Here is a 25,352-nt window from a genome sequence, read left to right on the forward strand (position 1 = left end):
TTAAATGAATGGTTGACGTACGATTTTGTTAGTTGTTACAGTATTTTATCCAGGATGTCTGTGTGTTTGGTGGAGTCCTGTCCGCCATGAACGTTTTTCCTATATGTAACGTTTTGCTGTCTAGCAGGAACTTAGGCCAGGCTGTTTATCAAGCCCAACCCTCATGTCTCTCTATAAGTCACTGTTTCACCGATAGGTGTACCCCAAGTTAAACACTGGGGATACTAGCTACTCACTGGGTACCCATTCTCTAAAAGCTTATTGATAAATGCCTGCTGTGTGATCTGGTGAATGGACACAGTAGTGGCTTTTTCCTTTCTCTGATCTATCCCATCTTCCCTCTTCACCCTTTGTCTTGCACTGAGTGGTCCAGAGCACTGAGGCGTCTGAAGACTGTTCAGGTGAATGACACAGACGCAGTTGAAGACAACTGACACCATCAAATCTGCCTGCAGACGCGCTGATGCCGCGGGTTCTGCGCGTGTCTTTTACCAGCTTGTGGTGAGTCATCACCTCACCATGACAAAGTGACTGAGTTTGCTAAACATGCCATCTTGTCTCTGAAGTTTTGACTTAGTTGTGGCTGGTGTGATCCATTATAATACCTGCTAATCTCTTCCTGAAACTGACGCCAACGCAACTACCACATTATTTCCTGTGTTTTTTTTCCAACAATTATTAAAAGATGCTTTCTGTTGAGCAAAGTTTTAATGAATGACCCCAGGACTCCGTTGGGAGTGGTACAATTTGCATTTTATCTACTTCATTAAAGAACTGGGAAAAGTGGGACCAGGCAACGTCTTCAAGTAGAATGGCAGAGTGTCCACGTTTATTCAGCCAGCAAGCGTGAACGTCTCTTTTCCTTTATGTGCAATGTGGGAACAACAGCTGAATAACCGTAGCCTCTGCTTTTGGCCACGGTAAAGCACTGGGGTGGGAGATTCTTGTTGGCTGCTCGCAGGAGAGAATCAGATGGAAGCAGTCCCCCCTGCAGCCAGGTAAACCCGGGACATCCTGTGCTCCCCTGGAGTCAGTGAGAAAGCTGGCATTTCCTGCTATGTCAACACAGACCTATAATAGGGAGTAAAGGCTAAACCTGGAGTCTTCCAGGACTTCGTACCCTTGCAATTCAAACTTCTCTTCATTAAAGTTGTAGAGATTTGAGTTCCCAGTGCTTCAGATAACTCACACAAAATAGATGAAAATGCTGGAAGAGGCAGATGGGTTGAGAGAACCGTGGTCACTATACCACGGGTTTGGTAAAGCATTCCATCCCAGGTAAGGAGATGAACTTCATTCTGTTTAAGTGCTGACGCTGAGAGATAGTCTAGTCAGAAATCATATACAAAGGAATTCTTAGAAATAAAAGCTAAACAACAGAACATCGGTAAGGCTACATCACCTGTCATTCACACAAAATAGCACCAACTCACATGAACGTTCTCGAAGTGAGCAGATCAAAAGCTGAAAATATATAGAGGAGATTTTTATTCCAAGGGGTGGGGTGAGCTGGGTTGGAAGAGATCAATCTGTTATGTTTGAAGCAAGGTCAAAAATAATATTTTACTTATGCGCTTTCTGAATTAACTCTGATACTGTCGAGATGTTAAAGAAATCTTTGAAGAAAGCAACCAACATTTCTCTTTTTAGCTCAGGCGACCTACATTGGACCCCAGTATGTGTATAACAAATGAAAAAGACGGTATGTGGAGGCAATATGATTGCTGGGATTTTGTACACACGAAACCCCCAGAAAATCAAATTTATGGTTTCCATGGCAACTGTGACTCGGCCACACTGCACAGTATAGTGATCACTGCAGTGAGCTTTGTAGCTACAGTGGCAAGGTATTTTGGGCTGTAACTCCTTATTTTCTGTTGCTCGTAATAATTTTCAGAAAAATTCTCATTCAGGAATCTCACTTTCAAAGTTTGTCTCTGCTAAAGGGTGAATAATATCGGGAAGTTGTTGAAACACTCTTGTGGAAGAGAAGCCTGGAGAAATTAGTTTTATTTTTCAAATAATGTGTATATAGTGCTTGTACTTCTCCTTGAAAGGCACTGTGTGAGCATAAGTCAGTAGTAAAAAAAGTGCTCTTACCCGGTGGCACCGGGTTTATTAATATACTCATACAGTAAATACACAGACTCACGCGCCCACACCTGCGACCTGATGCGTGGAAGGCAATCCACACAACTTTGCCGAAATAACAGACAAAGGGAATTGCAGTAAAAATGTCATAGGAGGTCAAAGAGACACGCCGTGATTTTCACCCACATCTTTATAAAGAAGCTGGGTATCATGTTGGGGAAGGTGGTCCTTGATTACGAAGTTGACTGCAGACTTTGCTGCTGACTAGACTGTGAGTGTGGCGAGTAAACGGACACTGTCCGTGCTTACCCATTCTCCATCTTTCCTCCCCAGCAGAAGGCCAAATGGGTTTGGATATCTGTCTTTCTCCAAGGGACCCCAGAGGACAGTGAGCCGTCCCCAGCACCAAGAGAATATCCCATTTAGCCAAGTCAGCCAAACGACCCCCACACTCTAGCCCTCGACTCTTCTGGCCTTGGAGATGCGACCCAGCTGTGGCCAAGGAGAAGTGAGGTCAGTCTATGCGGGGGTTTCTGGGGCAGGTTCCTTGACCCTACGTCTTGGGCCAGGAGGAGACATTTCTGCCCTCGTGCTGAGCACGGCCGAGTCCAGCTGGGCGGCCTGCACCAGCCTGAGGACAAGGCGGACAGTCCAGCCAGCACCAAGCACATCGGAGGAGAGAGGAGGAATGAAGCCCGGTGCTTAGGCACGTCCTGAGGGACGTACACAATTCTGAAACCCGGTCTTCCCCTTGGTGACCTCATTATGAAAGGTATTAGATTCCTTACTTTTAAGTCAACTTAAATAAGGGATTTCTATTCCTGGCTGCCAAAACCTTCGTTCCTGCTCCCATAAGTCATTACATTCTCTAAGATCTACTGTCCTCATTTAGTAAACATCAGTGATAATGCTGTGTCTTTCAGAAAGTCTGTGAAAAATACTATGAATTGAGGGGCATTTTATAAATATGAGGCAAGTAAATTGGCCTTTAAACATACATTATTTATACCCAGTGCTGTACTGGAGTCAGCTTGTACCGGCTCGCAAGAGCCAATTTTCAAATTTTTAGGAATTTTGAAAGCTAGTTGACATCACATAGTTAGTTTAAAATAAGCGGTGATGAGATGTTTATACTACAGGCAGAGGCTGTAAGCCCTTCCTCACTCCGGTTGTTAACACGGTGCCAACGTGTCATGATCTATGTCCATCCTGGAAGCTAAAGCGGGACATCCCCAGGTGTCTTGAGTGTCTCAGCCAGAGAGAGAACTGGTTTTAAACCACGCTTAGTTAAGGGCAGTCGGTTTCCTTCAGCATCCGCCATCTGTTCAGAAGCTCCCTTTCTTTATACTTTTCCCAGACCCTGACGTCTAGATGTTGTGCCATTTGTGGAACCCAGCTGTTCATGCCTTTGCCCAAAAGGAGATAAAGGGAAATACTGACAATAGTGACTGTCCACCAGTTAGACACAGAGGTCCTCCGACTCCAGGCACTACAGCGACGGGCTGAACGTCTGGTGTGAGAGACAAAGCATGTGATGTCTGACCTCAGGGGACTCACGTTCCTGTAGTAGAAGACAGAGGATGTGAACATCACCTAAGGAACACGGGTATTTCAGCATCCCAGCTAGAAGTAGTCAGGGAAGGCTTCCTGGAAGAAGGGGGGTTCAGTAGGTTAACAATAAAGCAAAGGAAGCGACAAAGCAAACCATCACCCCTTTGAGAAACACTGAGTTGTCCGCTGCCCAGTGACCTGGTCAGATAGGACAGGTGGCTGAGAAGCGAGAAGACCAACCACAGGAAAGGAGTGGCCAATAGAACCAGGGACTGTGGTGGTGGGACCAGTGCAGGGAGACCGTGGTCTGGAGCAGTGGGCAGAGGAGGTGGTGGGACGCAGTGTGGACACCGGACTGGTTGATTTGCATTTGGAAGGCCCTCTCGTGGACGCGTCGTTCCCTCTCCCTGCAATGGCCAGCCCTGGGAGGGGCAGTCCCACCAGGGTCCCAGAGGCCAGGGCATCGGACTTTAGGAGAAAACAGACAGCGTCATTAGAGGGAATGCTCTGTACTTTCCCTCCACTTTTCTGTAAATCTTAAATTGCTTTAAAAAAATTCTATTAATTAAAAAAAAAGAGTTAATATACAGTGGACGGCACGTTTCCAGGTTAGCCTGGGGTTTCCTGTGTGCTATGGGGCTCAAAGGGGCGCCATGCCTGGGCCTTCATGCTTCATCCCCCCACCCACCTCCTTGAAGGGTAGTTGCTGGACCACGTACCTGAGCAAGGACCCAACCCAGCCTCCCTCCAAGCCACGCAGGAAGGACTGGGGGGACCTTGACCTTTGGATGATATGAACAAATAGGGGCATGGATGGGGCATGTGGTGTGCAACCCTGAGCACTCGGTGCGTCTCTGGGGGCCACACTGTGACCGGTGGGCAGAGAGCCTCAGGGAGGCCCCTCACGGGAAGGAGGAGGGGGAGACACAGAGGGGCACCCCGTCCTGTCCGGGTCCTCTAGGCAAGTGAGCCCCACTTCTCCTCCTCCAGGTCTTGCTAATTCACCCTTCAGGGGGAATAATTAGGGTCCTACTGACTGCGACTTTACTCGGCTTTTAACCTTTCCCCCGCCCCGGCAGAGAGAGACGGAGACAGAAAGACAGAGAATGGTATTTCTGTCCTGTGATCTGCATATCAGTCTTTAAAATCTCCTAATCACTCAACATGAACCTGGAAACTTTTGCTGACAGACCTGTCTCTCTCCGCCGTTCACGCAGCTCTGCTCGCAAGGCAGGAAGAGCAGGTAAATGCTGGGTGACTGGCAGATGCTGTTACAACGTGATGGAGTTTTTTCCCATTAACTTGTTTTTGTTTTTAGAGAATGTCATTGAAATCCATGAATAAGGCAGTTTAGTTCCTCGGAAAAGCACGTCTTGCCGAGGAGAATGACAGAAGCTGTCCAAACCTCTCTCCTCTCTGAGTGGAGAAGCTGCTGTCACCGAAGTCACTGAGTGGAGGGAAATTCTGATCTCGGAAGGGAAAGAAGTGGAAACCTTCAGCTGCACTGCGTCCTAACACTCTGGTTCAGTTCAGAACAGGAGGAGTGGCCTCCATGCCAAGCGTGGGGATGCGTCTTGAGAGCAGGCCCTCCAAGATGCCAGGACGTGGCTCCCTTCTCCTCCCTGCCCCGCATTCTTTGTAAAGGACACCTCCTCCGATGGGCATTAGCTGTGCTCTGAGTCCCATGACGGGTGCAGGCGCTCAATCCACGTCTGAAGCTGGAGGTGAATAATAAGTTCTTCAGATGCCTGTGATCAGGTCCCCATTCACTTTCCCTGCAAAGACCTTGTGAGAGAGAGTCTTCTCCACCCAGGGTCCTAAGACCCCAGGCTCCTGGCGGGTCAGCCAGTGTCACAGGGCTGGGTGGTGCTGCTCCAGGCGGAAGCCGCTGCCCAGAAGGTGATGGCTCCTCCCCACGCCCCAGGGACTGTCCCTTCCCTTTCCTTCTGTGAAGCTTTTCTGTCTCCTGGAGCTGCTTTTATTGGCTTAGACACAGTCTGTGTCCATCATTCATGGAATTCAGAAGGTAGAAGCCATCTTTCATGTCTGCCCTAAAAACAGATAAGAATGCAGATCTTGGCTCCAGCGATGGAAGGGAACTCGGATGGGGTCCCGGGACACGGGATGGAAAACAGTCCAGGAGGAACGTTGCTGCTCTGGGGAAGGAGGTCTGGCTGCCCCCGAGCTGGGAAAGCCAATGAAGGGATCGGAGACCGAGGTGTCTGCGACAGGACTGCGGGGGCTCACATCTAGCTTTTATTTTTATTTTGTTCTGTTCTGTTCCTCTCTTGATGGGCCGGAAGGATTTGAGAGAAGGGTAGCTCCAGGAAGCTGCTTTTAACAAGCTCAGAACTGGAACACTTTGCCGGGAAGGTACAAGATACGTCGGGGTGAATGGGGGGGGGGGGTCCTGCTTTCACTTTAATTTTTGTTTTCTGACACTTAGTCTCATTTCAAAACTGTTCAGTTAAAATGCTCAGTGGAGACATTCTGTTCGTACATCCCATCCCTTGCAATGGCAGGTCCCAGCCTCAAACCTGCAAGCTGCATTTTTCAGAAATCAATCTGCCTCCTAACGGCATTTAGTGGCTTTCATCTCTTTACTTTTGATTTAAAACAAATGTTTCTCTCTTTCCATGTGAAATTTCATTTTACAAGAAAGATGGGAGGCAGGCATGGAGTCTGGAAGCTCTTGCCCCCAGAATGACAAAAATAAAGAGTAATGCTGAAAGCCACACCGCATGAAATCCTCTCTGTCATCCTTTCCCCAAAGCCCTAACTAGCTCTAAAAAGATATTCTGAGAGCAGGCATTGTGCACGGCATGGACTGGCTTTTATGCAACGATTTCCTGTGTTTTCCAAATGGGCAGCAGGGCTGTATCCTCAAAAGTGAAAGAAGGTGTTGGCAACAATCTCACATTATCTGGTCATTTTCAAGGTCACTCACCGCCCAGTGATTGACCGCCTCCTGGTAGCCCAAGGCGTGAGCCCAGAGAGCAGGCAAATATCCCCTGACCTTGGTCTGGAAGGCGCACGGTGGGACTGCCCTCCGGATGCAAACAAGGGATGTCAGTATCTTTGTTACCAGTGGGCAGCTGACAGCGTGCTCACGGGGCTGGAAGCCCCAGCACAGAGCGAACAAAATGGCCATTTCAAATGTTGTTATTCGTTAGGGTTTCTACAAATGGGAGTAAAAGCAGGCCTCGTGCGTCGTAATGAGCTTTGAGGTTGAGTTTAGAGTTAAGAGAGACCATCATGTCATGTGGGCCAGAGGGGGCTTCTGCGGGCTGTTCCCGGGTAAGCCAGGCAGGGGTGAGTGGGGGGGGCTCCTTCCAGACGCCCCCACCCCTGTCTGTCACTGTCTACGGACTGGGTGAAGGACGCATCTGACACGTAGCCGGCACTTCTCTTTGCTCTAATTACTTTCACTGAGGACAGAGATGAACGCGCTGATGGGGAACCTCGGGCGCGTGGAAGACTTCTGATTAACACGGATGATGACTGCACAAGTGGAGACCCTGAACTGTCCCCTTACAGTTGATAATTCCACTGAAACCTGTTGTCTGGGATCACTGAGCGTGACCCATGGAGCCTGCAGCCTCACCACGGGGGGCAGCGTGTGAAAACCATGAGGACGCATGCGTGATAACCTGGTTCCCTAATGGTCAGGCATTGGCTCCTAGAGCCTGAACTCAAAATGGTCATGGGTCACACTTACTGAGCTTAGTTAGTGATGACACTCACTATGCGGCAGCTGCTGCGATTAGACACGCCTTCCGTGTATCTACTATCACAACATGACTGTGGAGAATTACTGTTTTAATCTTCACTTTACAGAGCAGGAAGCCAGGAAGCAGGAAGCATGGGGAAACCTCACAGCTGGAAGGTGGTGGGGTGGAATTCCAAACCCAAGCAGGTTCACCTTAAAACTCATGTTCTTAATCACGACATCAAATTTCCTGCCATCACAACTTTACAAACTTCCACTAATAAATCCAAAATTATGAAAATTTGAAATGTTTTGATTTTGATTTTCCAATTTGACGTTCTGATTTAATGTCTCCAGATGATCTGTGTTACTTAATTTGGCTACATTGGGTTAGAACTTCCTGACGACTGACCAGCCCTCAGCACATTTTCTCTAGAACCCTGGGTTTTCTAAAAGAAACAAGGGATTACCCTTGTTGGCACCATCAGAAGCCCTCCTGCCTACTGACCAAGCTGACACATATCTGCGCTCTGGTTGTGAAACCCTCATAGATAGCTCGATGATGGAGTTTATCCACTTTTGATGCCGCTTCAGGTTTGAATATATATAAAAAGTGTGAATCACGCAACTGGAGGTAAGTCGCTAGAGACTGGTCTTGTTTGGTCAAGTGTAATTACGCACGGGGCCCCAAGCCTTTAAAGATGGTAAGAGCTGTTTTTCTCTAGCATTTCCCAGCCCTAATGCCTGTAATGTGCTTTCCACAGGAGCTGCACACTTAGCTGACCACGGGCTACGTTGAATGTTTGCCCTTCCTTGGCCGAGGAAAGCGGTGACTCCAGCTGTGTGTTTAAATGGACAGCTTTGTTCCTCCCGACCTCGTGCACTAGTGATGCAACAGGGACACTGAGCTGGCTGAGTCTCTGCGTAACTGAGCACTGACGAAGCACTCAGGGTAGGAGTGGCTGCTGTCACCAGGACGTGAAATGACTTAAACCTCGGTGGGATTTGTGTGGCTGAAAAGAAGCAAAGCGGGGACAGGTGCACCGTTTTCCTGAAAGCCCATGGCTGAAAAGTGGGCAGCCGGTGACTTTAAGCAGCGTGAATGGTAGTCGATCTGCTCAATGATGTTGGCAGTGGTTCTGCAGGTCTGTTCTCCCTTCCACATAAACCAAGATAAAGAGTCTTGTGTCAGGTGTCAGGCACAGATACTCACCAACTGAGCTTGCCTCAGTGATTTTTGCCTTTTTCTTGGTATTTGGGGACCAAACCATGATGTTTAAAAGAATATTAATAATATCTACTTACGCCATGATGACTGCACAGTGTACGCTAGGCACCAGCCACTAAAAACAGGGAGGAGGCGAGGTTATTATCTCATGCAGATAACTTATTCAGTCATCTTATTCCATCCTCTTGAAACCCTAAGGGTATGCAGGCCCGTTATCACCAAGCACGGCGAGGAAACTGAGGCTCCCAGAGTGAGTGACTTGCCCAAGTCCCGTAAATAAAAACAGCACAGCAACCTGGACACCCGACGTCCTGGCCTTGGAGCCAGTCACTGTCTGGAGCACGACTTCCCCGCCTCCACAAGGGATGGGATTCCCCGTGCAGTGAAGAAACGCACTGAAGGATCTTTCAAGACTAGGGATATATTTACTCATTAATTAAAACGAAAAAATCTACGTGGGTGCTATCACGGCGGGCCAGGGCTTCCCGCGGAGACGCACCGGCGCAGCGGTCACAGCAGGCGACAGTCCCGGAGGACTGACTGCGGGCCAGGCCCTGTGAGTCCATATCTCATTTAAATCTTGCAACAATATTAGGTGATAGTTACTATTACTCCCCTAGCTATTTTGTTTAAAAAAAATTGAAGATTACATAGTTTGGCCACTTGCTCAAGGCCAATAAAGCTGTAAGTGGTAACATCACATCTCTGAAGAACCCAAGGTTCTCGTGGGTCAACGTTCCCTGGCAGGTCAGCGCCTCCCGGCGAGTCAGCGCCCCCTCGCGGGTCAGCATCTCCCGGCGGGTCAGCGCCTCCCGGCGGGTCAGCACCTCCTGGCGGGTCAGCGCCCCCTCGCGGGTCAGCACCTCCTGGCGGGTCAGCGCCTCCCGGCGGGTCAGCACCTCCTGGCGGGTCAGCACCTCCCGGCGGGTCAGCACCTCCTGGCGGGTCAGCGCCTCCCGGCGGGTCAGCACCTCCTGGCGGGTCAGCGCCTCCCGGCGGGTCAGCGCCGCAGCACAGCTGGCCCATGGGCTGGGGGTACAAGGAAGTGGTCCTGGTGCAGCAGCTGCGGCCTCACTGCTGCTTTGACAGAGACGCTGCTTCCCTGGCCCGGGGGACGGGACGTGAGGGGTCGGGGGGCAGGTCAGTGCCACAGAAGCAGCACACGAGCAAGGAAAGTCTGTAAAGATAAAACTGCGGCCGGCAGGGCTGCTGGGCCCCGGAGGGCGTCTGCTGGGAGACGGCTGCCTCCCTTTGCTCAGGGATGGTTCACTGCGTGGGAAACACGCAGGGAAGAGCCCAGTTTTCAGTCCCGTGGGAGCACTTTGTTGGTCTGTCGCCTCGGTAAGGCACTTATCTGCGCTGAGTCCCCAGATCTTTACCTGTTAAAAAAAAGAAAGAAAAAAGAAAAGAAAAAGTAGTAACGACATTGTTGTAGTTCATAACCGTTGCTGTAAGAATTAGATTTCGTGAAGGTTCCTAACACAACGTCAGACTTTTTCAGCGGGACCTGCACCCGAATGCCGTGTCTGCGAAATCTGTATTTTCCTTACAGGAACGTAACTTGGCTTATATCAAGAAGGTCAATAAGAAAACATGATTTGCTGTGAGGAAACGTGCATTGGAAGTAACTGAACGGGACACACCTCTCCGATGAGAAGCATCATTTAGTGATTGTCGCGCAGAAGGACCTGTGTCCACAACCACCTGTGTTTAGGGGAGGGAAGCAAGCTTTGCAAGGTCGCACAGTCCGCTGGTGACCAAAGCTGGAAAGTAACTTGAGAGTCTGGATTCATGGACATCTGCTCCGCTCTTTGATTTATCCAGGGGGCGAGGCTGGAGCCAGGTGCGCTGAGACGAATGGTTCTGTTTTTCTTGGCCCTGAAAGTGGATGCCAGAACAGTGACACACACCAGCGCCCAACTTCTTTATTCATTGCCTTTTCCTCGTGTTGCTCCCTTTGAAACATTAAATCTGTAATTTTTAGAAGTTGTTATTATAGTATGAATGAAAGCTGTTCTCTTTTCTCCACCTTCTGATTGCCTGAAGCCACCTAAGAGCAAGTGACCATGATGGGAAGGAAGTCTTCACAGTGAATATTAGGTTGATGTGTTGATTCCAAGTTGCTACTGAGGAAATAATTAAACCACGATTTTGTTGATGGTTTTATTTGTCTGCTGTGTGTGAAGGACACTTATTTGCATTAGTAGAAAATTAATTTTATTAATTAATTTCTATGCTGTTATATAAAATTTGGGCCTATCTAATCTAGGAAGGGTAGATTTGCTATTTTAACCAGATACTATTAATTAAAAAAAAATTCCTAATCAGCAAATAATTCATTTCAAGCCAGTGAGTTCTAAAAAGTCAAACAGTGGCTTGTTTTTCCCTTTCTTTCTTTTTTTTTTTAAAACAAATTCAGCATTTAAATATTTTTATTTTGCCCTTATGTTCTCACTGGAGTGTGTTTATTTTATTATCACAGGGGCTGCCCATGTTTGTTTTTAATATTCCATCCTCAGAATAAGAAATGACACTCAGCACTGAGGTGTGCACACTTAGCACCAGAATGTGTTCTACTTTAAAAGCAATCGCATGGGAAACAGCGCTGCCAGAGCTAGAAAAATTTATACCGCGGAGGCTTTGCTCTGCGATGAAAGCATTGGCGGCTGAATTATCAGAATAATCCTGAGATCAGGATGGTGCCCTCTGTGCTTGCCTTTCTCTGCTTCCCTTGGCCAAGGTCATGTTCTCGTCCTATTTTGATGGTTTTAAATTTTCAGCATCTTAGCACATTTGCATTTTCCCTATTTTCAGGATAGAAAGCATGCTGGGTTGTAAATATGTTATAATGGTAAGGTCGGGGTGAAGAAAACCCCTTTCTTTTATCTTGACAAGGTTTTTGTCTTTCAAATGGGGGATAAAATACTATGATCTGTATGACCTGTGACCTCACCTCCTGGTCCCCACACCTCATTCATTCTGCTCCAGCCAGGCCTGTAGGACACCTGGGCTTCCCACTGTGTCCCAGCCTGGGCACCAGAGCACCCCTCCTTCAGACATGTGCATGGTCACCCCGCCCTCCCCTTGGGAGCTCACTCAGACGTGGCTCACCTGAGGCTCTGCCTGGTCACTGCAGCTGACGCGGCGATGCCTCACTCCCCTCCCGGCCCTTCCCAGCCTCTCCCCTGCCCTGTTTTCCTTAGACTCAGGTAAATGTGCGTGTGTGGTTCCCTTGTCTACTGCCCGACCCCCCACTGTGACTATTCAGAGAGGCATCTTTATGTGTTTCCTCACTGCTTATGTGTTTAGCACTTGACGGACATCACAGATTTGTGGGATAAATGAATAAAATATTCAAATTTGTGTTTACCTTTTAGTATCATGAACCTGGACTATTGAAACAAACGACTCCAGAGCCTCACCTCCCCCACTGACCTTATTACCAGATGAACAAGCAGGTGACGACCTGCCTTCTTAGTGAACTGGTCCATGATGACCTCCTGAAATGACCCAACAGCTATTTCACACGTGTCTCTCACGTGCCAGACACGTGCTAGATGCTAGAAATAAAGTATGGCCAAGAGTCCGTCTTGGTCCCCATGGACTTCATAGGGCGGTCACAGCAGATGAGAGTGATGAGTCAAATGCAGCAAAAATAAAGCAAAATAAAATAAAACGCCCTTGCAGAGTGGAGGATCAGATGCTCTGTCTGTTGGTGCCAACATATGTCCCGTCCAGGTTCTTGTTACTCAGGTTTCCACTGCAATTGATGATGAAAAAAGTGACACCAGATTTCGGTCTATGTTCTCATTTTCCAGGATGATGAAGGTGCGGAGTGAGTGATGATGGAAGAGCCGGGGAGGCGTAGATCGGGCGCTGGGAGCAGCAGATTGTCCAAGGACGATGGTGCAAACAAAGGAGGCGGGACATCACTGAAACTGAGCTTTGATTCGGGCAAAAGCCTTTGGCTTAATCGAGTAAGAACCACGGCAGCAGGGTTCCATGGGTAAGTCCTTTCTCAGACGAGCAGCCATCTACGGAGCCCTCAGAGGTCACTCAGAAGGGTTCTAACTCCCCGATCTACCCCTCCCAGGCTGTTTATTGGCAGAAATTCGCCCTGAAGTTCACAGGCGACAACTTGACTCTGTAGCGGCAGGTGGCCATCACGTGGAATAAACTGTAACATCAGTGTCTTTTCTTTGGGTTTTGCTCTATCAGATTTCCAAGCAGAGCAGAGTTGAAATGATCAGACCAGTGGGTTCTGGAATGCAGCTGCTGTTATGGAAGTAAACGCATGAATACATACAAGCGTGCACTGGAAAGGCTTCCCGCTCTGCTGGGGGGATTGCGGGAGCCGGAGAAGCTGTCTGTATGGAAATCCTGACATTTCAGCTGCAGTCACACCCAGGGCTGCGTCTTCCAGGAGACCCAGTCACAGCTGGAAGTGCAGGAAGCCCTGCAGCGCATGACGGGGAGGGGTGCTGAGAGGTCCTGAGTGCTTAGTGCCAAGTTACCTGCGGGGAATTTGCGCGCAGGGCACGCACGCTGACAGCACGGCGCTGCACGGATTTAAGGCTGGTTTATTGTTGAACCCTGACTTTCTGTGGCTCTGTGGGCTCTTTTCCAAGCTACATAAAAAACCTTCCTCGTCTCCGGGGCAGCTGCCGTCCCCGGTCCTGCAGGTCAGATCATTTTGGAGGCAAAAAGGGTGCAGGTGTCAGTGTCAGGCTGTCGGGTGCTCCCCAGTCCCTGTTCCAGGGCAGCCTGGACCCCGAATGTGCACAAACAGGGCGGCTTCTGCGAGATCTTGATCCTGCTTTCCTAACTTTTTACCTGCTGGATCCCGGGGCCACGCTGAGTCGCAGTCAAGGGACAGCCATGCGCATCTGTTAACTCCCAGCCCTCTGCTCACCTTAGCCTGTCGGCCTAATGCTGTGCTGCGCTTGACCTGGGGAAACTCTGCTCTGCTCACTCGCACAGCGTGAACGCACGCCCCCAGGTCACTAGCACTGCCCTTGCCCCAGCTGCTCAGCAGCTGGCTCCTGGTCCCTCTGTTTTGGGTCTGGGGACGCTCGGTGGAGCAGAGCCACCAGGTGTTCAGCATGAAGAAAGGCTTGAACCTGAAATCACGCTGACGAGGGAAGTGAGAGTGAGTCTTAGCCGAGATTCCTGGTTGATCGCGTGCAGGCAGGACGGTTTGTGTCCTGGTTTGCAGACTGGATGGAGGGGCTCTTTCTTAAAGATGAGAAACACTGCAGCCTAATGGGAATGAGTTGACAAAGAAGAATAGACCGTGGAATAGCCGGTAATGATAAGATGCGACACAGGAGGGAGATCCTTGAGGAGGTGATGGGGTTCCCGCCGCAGCGAGGGGTGACAGGCCCCCGGCCCTTTGTCCCTCTTGGCGGGGGGTGGGGCAGGTGCTCTGCAGACTCCGTGGAGGGAGGGTGGAAATCCCTGTTTTGCCTCTGTTTTCTTGGTGGGAGGCAGGATTGCCAGCTGAGAGGGGGCGTGTGCTGCCCGTGGTACAAGGAAAAGCCGTGGAGTAGTCTGGTGAGACAGTCGGGAGAGTATGGGCTTGTCCCCCTAAACAGCAGCCTTGAGCGTCTCAGGCAGGCCCTCCCCAGCCCTTACTCTGCCGCTCCGGCCGCACCGCGGCTTCCACGGCGCAGGGACAGGGACCGGGAGGCGGGGGTACGTGAAAACATACTTTCAGGACCCTTTGCGTGATCTCAAATGCATGATATGACGACTTTATAGAAACTGGCTGAATAAAATCATAATTAATGCCCCTCTCCTGCAACCCGTGCCTTGGCGTCAGAGTCTGTGAAGTTAGGTGTTCCTTACCTGGCAGGGGTTTTCTGAACACGTGTGACATTCGATCAGTCCTTGGTCAAGCAATTTTACACAACTTCAGATAGTCCCGTAGGTCTGTAAAATGCACCTCTAATACATCTTTTTCAGAAAGGAGGGCTGTGAGTTTTTTTAAGTCAGTTTACAATGCTGTGTTAGTTTCTGGTGTACAGCATAGTGATTCAGTTGTACACGTATATATTCCTTTCTATATTCTTTCCCATTATAGGCTATTACGAGATACTGAATACAGTTCCCTGGGTCCACAGTAGGACCTTGCTGTTTATCTGTTTTATATATAATAATAGTGTGCGTCTGCTAATCCCAAACTCCCCAGTAACCTCTCCACCTCCCCCCTTTCCTCCCTGGTAACCACACTTTTGTTTCCTATGTCTGTGAGGCTGTTTTTTGTTTTGTGAAAAATTCATTTGTGTCCTTTTTTCAGATTCCACATGAGTGATGCCATGCGGTGTTTCTCTTTCTCTTCCTTCACCTAGAACAACGACCTCCAGGTCCGTCCATGCTGCTTGCATACCGAGCTTGTCCGTCCACTGCACCTGTCATTGCCCATCTGGGCCACTGCTCTGGGCACCAGGTCGTAACATCCGACAGCTCCTGCTCTGCAAAGGCCCACAGTGACAAGGGTGTGTGACGCAATGGTGATGCTGTGTGAGGAGGCGGTGGGAGACAGAGCCAGGCACCGGGAGGGAAGGATGGCTCCGCCAAGGGGGTGGGAGAAGTGGCATCTGGCCTGGTTTTGAGTGACGAGGGGGAGGGAGGCAGCCAGGTGGAGAGGAAGGAGGCGGCTGTTCCAGGCACACAATCTAATGACTCCTGACACGCTTGGGGATGTTTGGGAGCACAGCAGATGTGGGAAAGCAGTCAGCTCCGGGTGCCTCAAGTGCAGAATGATACAGTGACGAGCAGCGAGGCTGGAGACCAGGCGGAACACAGAGCACAGGACGCACCCAGGAGGCTGGCGTCTACCGTCCACTCCTGGAGCTGCTCACGGGCGCTGAGCGTGAAACGTTCTCAAGGCATCAAGGGTATTAAGAGGAGCAGGATCCGTCAGATTTGCACCTTGGGGTCGGGCTCCAGTAATCAAGGAGGGCCGCCCGTCAGGGCGACGTTTTTATCTGCTCACTCAGCCTCCGCAGTGAATACAGAACCTATCCATCCAAGCAGCTCTCAAGGTTATACTCTGTGGGGAGCTCTCCAAGATCAACTCAGAAGAGAAAGAAGACCCCAGGGACTGCCGTGTTGAAATCATAGCCCGAATGTATCAATTTAAGGCGGCACTTAATGTGCCGGACGTGGATGAGCTAAGTACGGTGAAGCTGGCATCCTTGGAAAATATTTGCATATTTTAATACACAGCTACAGTGACACGTCTGAGGAAAATCGCTAGGTTTTTCCATTTCAAGTTTCCTAAGCATGATCTGTAGCATCCTGTGTAGTGTGGAGTCCCGTTCCCCGTGGGACCGCGGCCTGCCTCGCCTGTGATGACCCACCGTGCTCCACGAGCGGGATGCCTTACAGCAAGCCTCTTGGCTTGGTGCTGGCAGCTGCTACAGTCCAGGTGGCTTTTTCTGTTCAGCCTGAATTGCTTCCTGTCACTGCCCATAACCCCTCCCCCGCCCCCCGCCACACACACAGACACACACAGACACACACACACATCTGCCATTTTTCAATTCAGGCTAACCTGGGGATCCAACATCTGAGGGGAGAAGCCAGCGATTAGCATTAGCAAGAGATTGCCAAGCCTTCACCAATTTATAAATAATTAATTAAATTATAATTAATAAAATTAATGCATCTCTCTCCCTCTCTCTCTAATGGTGTCTCTGGTTTCACATGTAACATCTTCTCTTGCAACAAGTTCATGGTAGAGATGAGCCTCCCTTTGCAGAAACCCACTGCTGTACCATCGTGGCAGGAATAATTTTAATAAATAGAAACAAGCAGCTTTCATGCCGTTTCTGGGAGGAGGGTTCTGTTACCCACTTTCTAAGGGAAACAGCTTTTATTGACTCGGTCGCCCAAGTCATTCTGGGTCTACACTCGTCTCTGGCTGGTGGTCAGGGTTCTGCATTGTTAACCTCCAAATATGTCATCCTGTGACTGGTCAGCGACCAGACCTGGTTTAGTCACAGGGACGCAGTAAAGGGGACGGTACCGAGCTCAGGAATAAGGCAAAACCTGCTACCTGGACACCTACATCGTTTGTCCTCCGGGTTAATCAGTCCAACTGTGTCCTCAGACTTCACTGTGCTGGAGAAAATGTAACCCAACATCCAGACATCTTATCCAACGTTCAGCTCTTTGGAAACACTTGGAAAAATACCCAAGTCTTGTTAATGCTGCGATTTCTGGTTGTTTCTTTTGGGTGCACAGCCTCTCTTAGCTCCTACACAGGATACACAACATTATGCAAAACCAGCATACAGTCATTTCCTTTCTGCCTTTTTACAGAACTCCTGGTGTCGTTGTTTCATTTTCAGTGTTTTCTTCCTTGTTCTTTTTCGAGGATCAGCGTTTTCAGCTAAGGGTTACAGCAGCTGTGTAATGCTTTGTAGAACAGAGTTGTTCTGGCTGAAAGACGCATCCATTTCAGCCACAGATTTGAGAAGAATCCAATTTTTTCTTTTGGAATTACGTTTTATTTCTCCACTTTCTGTTAGACCCACCGAGACCTTGATATAAATGTCGTGAAGCAGGCACCATTTGTATTCACTACAGTCTCCCATGGAATGAATTTCTGGGTGAGCCTGTGCCAGTCTCCTGTCCCTCGACGCTGCCAGCTGACCTGAGATGATCACAGTGGCTTGGCGTCCACCTTCCTGCTTCTCCTGATATTCCGGTCGCCCAGACGCCCATTCCTGTCTCATTCTGCCCCCCGTTAGTCTTGCTCATCTTCCTTTCTTCCTGGTCCTTTACTAGAGAAAGTTGCATTTTCTTGATACTTATTTTTTCCATTTTAACTTCCTTTTTTTTTTTTTTCTGTGCTAGCTGGCCAGAAGGCAGGTAAGAGAGGGGTTGGGGCCAGGGGCCCAGCTACTGCCTGACTTCACCCACAGCCCTGCTAGCTTTTCTCGTGTAATATCCTATGTGCTGTGTAACGATATGATATGACATGATGTGATGTGATATAATATAAAATAATACAGTATTACTGTGATGGGCTTCAGGGTAAGCTCATATTTGAAAGGAGTAGTGGAACCCCAGGTCATCACTGCTCGGTCTTTTCTGGCTCTGGACTTCTGTGCCTCTGACTCCTCTGACTCTGAGTGGACCACTCGCCAGGCCATCTCCCATGCCGCAAACGGAGGTCTGGTAGAGAGACACATGGACTGGGAGTCAGAAATACGGACAACACAAGTTCTGACCTGTCCCTTCCACCCGCCGGCTGTGGGACTATGAGTAACTCATCCTCCCTGCTTGGGGTTCAGCCAACTTAGGTTTAAAATGGAAGGTGGATTCCAAGGGCCTTTTAGACTCTTCCCTCATCAGGGCTAAAGGCCGGGAAAAATAATATGTTCCAGGCAAATGCTCACTCAGGGTCCTGCAGAGATTGCCGGCGTCTGTCTCTGCTTGTCGCACTAGGAAGGTCTGAGTCCTGAAAGTCCACAAGTTGAGAGCCTGGGCCTTGGGCTTCTGATGCAGCCCGGCCTCCAGCTGCACTGACTTCCACAGACTGACCACTGTTCAGATCAGGAAGAACTGGTCTGCCCTTCACAGCGCTGTCAGGCTCCACCCGGGTCAGATTCTGTAAAATATTTCAGCAAATTATGATCAAGTCCCCGAGAAAACTCTTAAATATGCCCAGGACAGTGCATGCCTTTCAAATGCAAAATAAATGAAAAATCTCTCTTTCAATGAAGGCCTGGATTCCAAATTGTAAACTAGAGGAAGGCAGCATTGTTTAACGCCAGAATCTTAAAGGGGCTACATTGGCACAATTAATGGTGAAAGCGAACTGTGAGCTGGGACAAGTTTATTTATTAGAGGATCTTTTTTATTCATACGTTCACACAGTGCTTCTGTCATATTAGGCGTCGAGAACACGCCTTGGAGTAAAGTGTCTGGGACAGTGCGCTGACTCCTCCACCTGCCAGGTACATGGTCTCAGCGAATTAATCCCTATAACTCTGTTTCTTATCTCTCTCTCTGTGTTTAACTACATACAATTTAATATTTATTTATTCAATTTAATATTTAATATATAATTATATAGAAATAAGATTTAATATTCAAATTTTATTATTTCCTATATATTTTAAATCATCACATTAGGCACCTTAAAAACACATTGAACAACCTAAATATACACAATTTTTATTTGTCAATCATACTCCAATAAAGCTGGAATGAAAACCGTACAAAAGTACCAAATCTAAAAAATTAAAAGGGGTTAATAGCGTTCCCACTGTGCCAGTTTAACTTATTGCCCTCAGCTGGAGATCCACCCTTCAGTACCCGCTCTGACGTAACGGGCCTTCCCTTTGCGGTCAGCGCAGCGTGAAGCTCTGTCTGCGGGGGGCACAGCAGAGGACGGGCTCCTCTTCCCGGTTCTGGTGTGGACGTGGCTCCTGCCTGTGCCCGCTGCACCGCCGGTCAGCTGTGCGTGCCTGTGGGGACGCGCTGTGTCCCTCTGCACCCATGCCCTCAGCGTGCAGCCTCCCCGGGAACTACAGCCCTGACCTGGGCTTGGTGCTCACTCGCTGCGGCTCACAGGCCCTGGACGAAGCCGTGCTGTGCCATCCCAGCTCCCCCCGTACATGTCCCACCTCCCGCAGTTCACCTGTTCCCCTGTGGTCCTCACGGCATGGATGCTGCGCACCACGGGTCACACGGCAATGCTGCTGTGGCAGCGACGCCTCCCTCTGCATCCTGCCCCACCTGCACGCACCTGTGCCCCAGATGGTGGCTTCTTTCTTCCTGTGACTGTGTGTTTCTTCCTGGACCAACTCTGGCCCGATAACTCAGCACACGCCTCCACTATGCAGCGGTCTGCAACCCACCTGGCCAAATGAGGTCTGCACCCAGTCTCGACATTGGTGACCCTTCCAAGTTTTTCCCTTCTTAGATGTTCTCCCCCAGCTTTATGTTTCCCTCTAAAGTTCCTTTTATATCCTTATCCCACTGTAATTATTTCATAATTCTTTATGTTAAATTCCTGTTCAAAGTACTGTGTGGTTTCTGTCTCCCGATTGGACCCAGGCCAATGCACTTAAACTTTTAATGATTCTGTGAGGACTTAATAAATTCATTCAGTCTAAGCACCAACCAAATCCCGAGCCTTTGGTCAGTTTCTGATAAATATTAACGTCATCGTCACCATCATTGTCATCATTAAGAGCTGTGGAAGAGGCTTGGACTCCTTCATTCAGAGGTTATTACTCATGGTTGGAAAGGAGGCATTTGCTGAGAGCTACCTAGCCTGGCTTTCCCATCCCAGCCCCCACCCTGCCACAGCCGCTGCCGACACTGAAAATCACCTCCAATAGGTAGTGTGACCAAAGCAAACCAGATTGCTCTGTATTTCAGTGTCTTCACTAAAAAGGGGTCTTATAAAGCCTGCCTTGCCTCCCCGGGTGATTAAAATGAGTTAACTCTTTAGGTAACACAGGTTGGAGCATGTCAAGCAGTCCCTACGTGGGACCTTATTACTATGGGAGGACAGTCCATTTGGAAAGAAGTCTCCCCTGTGGCAAAAAGAGTTCCCCTCCTACCTGCCTCTTGATTAAAAGTCAGTATAATGGATTTTAGGTGGTTCACCTTTGAATACAAATCAGCTGCCCCATGAATCTTTTTTTTTTTCCTTGAAAGTCTTTCTGAGTATGAAAAATTCATTAAACCTGAATCAAAGGAGAGCAGCTTCAGCCTGGATGTGGCCTCTGGTGCTGGGGCTTCCGTAAGTGCAGCAGGGGACTCACAGGTGAGGTAAGGAAGCATCTCCTTCGCCGGCGCCTGGAAGGCAGGGTCACGCCAGGCCCTTCAGGTGAGTGGAGAGTCACTTGGACCAGGCTGGATCAAAACGAGGTATTTGCTTCTACAATGTCCAGTGGACTAGAGCACAGTGTTCGGTTGTATTGAGTCCTTAACAAGCATCACACCATTGTCTTATTTACCCCCCCTTAGTAAATACTGCTCACACTACACATAAAGGCTTTGGGCAGCACTCAGCTCCTCCAGCAAACTGTGGTGTGTGATTATTGTGCTTATTATGTGAATTAAACACCATCCAGGTCATCATCATTAAAGAATATTGACTCACTCTCTACTACATACTGAATATCTTTTACTTGCTCTCGGGAAACTCATAGTGTAGTTAGAAGAGCGACCTGACTTGCCCCACCGGACGGCTCGCGCCCCGTGGTCCCGAAACGCGCTGCAGGGGGCACACGCGAGGGGGAGGCAGAGCGGAGCCTTGTGCGCATAAATGCGACTGCGAACATTTAATGGAAAAGGAGACTAATATTGAGCTGGTAATTGATTGCAAAACAGGTTAGATCTTATTACACAGAAGCAATTTTTGTTTTTATAAACGTGTTGATGAGTTTGGATATGTAACAGAGAGCCGGAAGGTGAATTCTGGGATAAGAGCTGAGAACTGACTATTCGGGCACGTTGTCTGGGAACAATGAGAAGACACTGGAGGAGATTGCGCAGGGAGACAGTACGGAGGGGAAGCAGACGTAAGAGAAGAGAGAGGGCCCAGCCAGATTCCAGTGGTGGGGGGACCTCAGAGAATGAAGCCACCAGGAGGCTGTGAAAATCTCTGATGGTGATTATACAAAGATTTTGATAATTCTGTAGGGCTCAGGTTGCTTTGGGTGCACATTTTTGGTATTAGCATATGGAAACTGAGAAATTCTGTGTTTTATTTCAGGGTCTAGACTGATCTAAGGACTGTTAGAAAAAATTCAGGAGGAGGTAAATACAAGTGAGAAAAAACAGAAAGTTTAAATATCTTGGATCTGACAAGTTATCAGTGAAAATGGCAGAAACTATGGGGGGTGAGGAGACAGTAACTGTCTTTTAAAAGTGCTCAAAGAAAATTAGAAAACCTGCTAAAGAATTTTGTATCCAGCAAAATTAAGCTACAAAAAATGAAGAAGAAATTAAGAACTGAGAGACTTCATGGCCAGCACATCTGACCTGAAATACTATAAGCCCTCCTTCATTTTGAAAAGAACACCAGACATGAACTTGAATCCATGTGAAGAAATAAAGAACACTGGTAAAGATAATTACACAGGTAAATACAAAAAGCAGTATAAGTACATTTTTGTTAGCAACTTTTTTTCCTATTTGATTTAAAATGCAAATGCATACTGCAAAAACTGTAAGCCCACGTTGATGGAACAATGTATAAAGATATATTTTGTGATACTTAATGGGGAAGGGAGACCACATCCATACAAAGTCAAAGATTTTTATAGCATTGGAATCAATTTGATATATCCAAAAAAAGATGGATATAAATTAAGATGTTAACAATAATCCTCAAAGTAATCATTAAAAACAACTCAAAAATATATAGTGAAACAAATAAGGGAATTGAATTCTTCACTAGAAAAATATCTAATTAACAAAAAGGGAAGCAATAGTGGAGAAACTGAGGCACAAAAAAGACATGGGATTTATAAGAAGCATAGTAAAATGGCATACATCAATTCTACCTTAGCAATCACACCAAACGTAAACGTCTTAAACTCTCCAGTTAAAAGACCAATTGGCAGAATGGGAAAAAAGACAAGATCCAACTACATGTCATGTAGAGGGGACAGTTTAGATTCAAAGACACAAATGGTTTGAAAATGAAGGCTTGCAAAAAATATACCGTAAGACAGTGGGCCACGCTAATGTCAGGCAAAACAGACTTAAGACACATATTGTCACTAGAGGCAAGGACAGATTGTAATGATAAAATGACCAAAATTTTAAGAAAATATAAGAATGCTAAACATGTGCACCAGTCAACAGAGTCCCAATGTGCATGAAGCAAAAGCAGATGAGATTGCAGGGAGAAATCGATTGTTCATAATAACTGGAGACTTAAATAAGCCACTTTCAATAATAGACAGAATGACCAGACTGATGATTGTCAAGAAAAGAGAAGACTCAAACAGCGTTATAAACGTAGACCTAACAGACGTCCGTACAACAGCCGACAACAGAACCCACATTCTTGCCAAGTGCGCACAGAACATCCTTCAGAATATACCACATGTTAGGCCACAAAGCAAGGCTCAATACATTTAAAAGGATTGAAATGATAAAAGAAAAAGCATGTTCTCTGACTAGAAGGGAATGAAATTAGAAATCAACACCAGTAAGACATTTGAGAAGCTTATAAATTTGTGAAAATTAAGCAACATACTTCAAAATAAACAATGAGTCAGAGAAGAAATCACAACAAAAATTAGTAATTTAAGATAAACTAAAACAAAAACATAGTACACCGAAACATACAGCACAATCAATGCTGAGGGAAATTTGTAGCTGTAAATGACTAAATCACACAAGAAAAAAGATTTGAAATAAATAACCTAGACTTTCATCTCAAGAAATTAGAAAAGGAAGAGAAAACTAAACCAAAGCAAGAAGAAGGAAGGCACGAATAGACTAGAGTGGAGGTAAAGGAAATAGAGAATTAAAACACAACAGGGAAAATCAACAGAACCAAAAGTTGGTTCTTGGAAAAGATCAACAAAATTGACCGAAATCTAGCGAGGCTGACCGAGGGAAAAAGTAGAGAAGACTCAAATTACTAAAATCAGGAATGAGAGACGAGACATTACTATTAATCTTACAGGAACAGTAAGAATTGAAAGGAAATACTTTCGAAACCACAATGAGGTGCCAGTTCACGCCCACCAGGATAACAATAACCAAACAGTTGGGCAATACCACGCACTGGCCAGGATATGGAGACACTGAAACCACCGTGCATTGCTGGTGAGAATGCGCGATGTCGCAGCCACTTCGCAAAGCCACTTCGCAAAGCCACTTCGACAGTTCCTCATTCTGGAACAACAGAATTGCACTGTCTCACAGTTGTGGGGATTAGACGACTGAGATCAAGGTGCCCACAGGGTTGATTTGCCCTGGGGATTCTGAGGGCCAGCCTGTCCCAGGCCCCTCCCAGGCTTCTCGCGGTTTGCGGTCATCTTTGGGTGGCTTTGTTTTGCAGAGACACACCTGCAATCTTTGTTTCTTGCTCACATAGGGCTCTCCCTGCCTGTCAGGCTCCAAATCTCCCCTTTGATACAGACGCCAGGGCAGTGCTGCTGGATTAGGGGCCCGCCCTACTCCAGCATGACTTCATTTTCACTGATTCTATCTGCTTTGACCCTATTTCCAATAAGTTTGCGTGGGGGTTACACCTTCAGCATATGAACTGAGGGGGCACAATTCAACCCCTAGTGTCTTACGATCCAGCTATACCACCCCTAGGCTTACACAACTCCAAAGCAGATGCCCAGGAAAACATACCTTCATGTAATAACGCGTATGTGAATGTTCATAGCAGTGTTACTCATGATAGCCAAAAAGTGGAAACAGTTTAAATGTCTATCAATGGACAAACCAGATAAACAAAACACAGCACAGCAATATAATTGAACATTTTCAACCATAAAAAGAAATAAAGGCATGATGCATGCATGCTGCAATGTGAGTCCACCCTGAAAACACTTTCCACCTGGTAAGAAGCCAGACACAAAAGGTCTCCTATTACATTGTTCTATTTTTATAAAATGCCCGGAATAGGAAAATCCATGGAGATAGCAAATAAATTACTTTTTCATTCCGGGAGAGTTATAGGGGTGCAGGGAGTGACTGTAATGAGTGCTGGTTTCTTTGGAGGCTGAAAAGGTCCTGGAAGCAGCCAGTGGTGATGGTTGCACAACCTTGTGGATATTCTAAAAACCACTGCAATGTAAACTTTAAAGTGGTGAACCTTGTGATGTTAGAATCACATCTCAATAATAAATAAACACATAAGTGTCTTGATTCTATATGATTTCTATCCTTGAGTGAAGCCCTCAGCAAAACCAGCTGACTTACCGCCCTGGGTTTCAAGTATATCCTCACTTCTTTTAACACATTTCTCTTTTGCATAAAATAGCTTGTGAACATTATTTTCTTTGCAACCCAATACTTTGCAATTGAGAACGGAGTCCTGGAACATAAGTTTGAAATGAGCAGCTATAGATCTCAGTGCTCAGTGCACGGAGGGGCTCTGTGTGCAGCAGAAAGCTATGAAAGCATTTTGAACAAATGCCCAGTGTACCCAGACCATCTTATGGGAAGACTGATCTGGTTCTGGTGTGCGGCACGAATTAGAGGCAGACCCTTCCTGACCTGAAGTTGCTCCTGGGGCTGTTTGTCAAGTACATTACTTTCCACAACTGCCATATGGAATTTTTCATCTGAAATAATCTCTAGAGATCTGAATATGGGTCACAGGAGAACTACCTACTTGTTCTGATAAGAGAAAATTCCTGACTTTCCTCAAATATTATTTTTGCCTGATGGGAAATTCTGTCACAGAATCACAGAATCAAGTTTAAGAGCAGGAAGGAAATGTTTAGCTCCATTTTCTCATTTTCAGATAAGGAAAGTGAGGTCAAGGGGGCTAAATGACTTTTTCAGAGTTCTAAAATAAATTAATTCTTTAATATTTGGCTTAGGAAAAAAATCTGTATATCTTCAACCCACTTTTATTTCCTCTTTATTTTCAACCTTCAGTAATTCTAAATGATCGATCTTTAACCTGATTTAATATGTTTATACTTTATTTTTGCTCCCTATGTAAGTTTTATTTTTCTTCATAGGTTATAATCTTTGAAGTTAGACACCTTATATTTTATTCATTTATTACTTAATTCTTTACATTGTTTAGAATAT

The sequence above is a fragment of the Camelus dromedarius genome, chromosome 33 (genome assembly GCF_036321535.1).
Source record: "Camelus dromedarius isolate mCamDro1 chromosome 33, mCamDro1.pat, whole genome shotgun sequence".
NCBI lineage: Eukaryota > Metazoa > Chordata > Mammalia > Artiodactyla > Camelidae > Camelus > Camelus dromedarius.